The sequence below is a fragment of the Dipodomys ordii genome, unplaced genomic scaffold (genome assembly GCF_000151885.1).
Source record: "Dipodomys ordii isolate 6190 unplaced genomic scaffold, Dord_2.0 Scaffold125, whole genome shotgun sequence".
Taxonomy (NCBI): Eukaryota; Metazoa; Chordata; class Mammalia; order Rodentia; family Heteromyidae; genus Dipodomys; species Dipodomys ordii.
Genome location: NW_012267341.1, coordinates 134357 through 134956, shown reverse-complemented (window position 1 = coordinate 134956; position 600 = coordinate 134357).

Sequence of the window (600 nt, the reverse complement as noted above, 5' to 3'; positions counted from 1 at the left end):
CCTCCCTCCCTCTCCCCCTCCCTCCCTTCCTTCCTTCCTTCCTTCCTTCCTTCCTTCCTTCCCTCCTTCCTTCCTTCCTTTCTTTTCTTTTCTTTTTCTCTTCCTGGGACTTGAACTCAGGGCCTGGGCAATGTCCTTGAGCAATGTCCCAGGGCAATATCCTTTGTTTTGCTCAAAGCTAATGTGCTACTACTTTGAGCCACTGTGCCATTTTCTGGTGGAAAATTGGAGGTAAGAGTCTTATGGTCAAGTGGTAGAGCGCTAGCCTTGAGCTGAAGAGCTGAGGGACAGCGCTCCACAACCTACAAAAAAAAGAAGAGTCTCATGGGCTTTCTTGCTCCTACTGGCTTCTAACTGTGATCCTCAGATCTCAGCCTCCTGAGTAGCTAGGATTACAGGAGTGAGACACTGTACCTAGCTTTGTACTATTTTTCTCACTCCAGAATGTTAATTTCTCTATCTTTTTAGAAAGTTCCAATGAAATTAATTCATCATAGACTTCAGCATATATTATTACCCAAAGGGATACAACCTGACCTGCTTCAATCTGGTCAACCACTGACATTGTTCTGTCTGCTAACTCTGTTCTTAGCTCTTCAA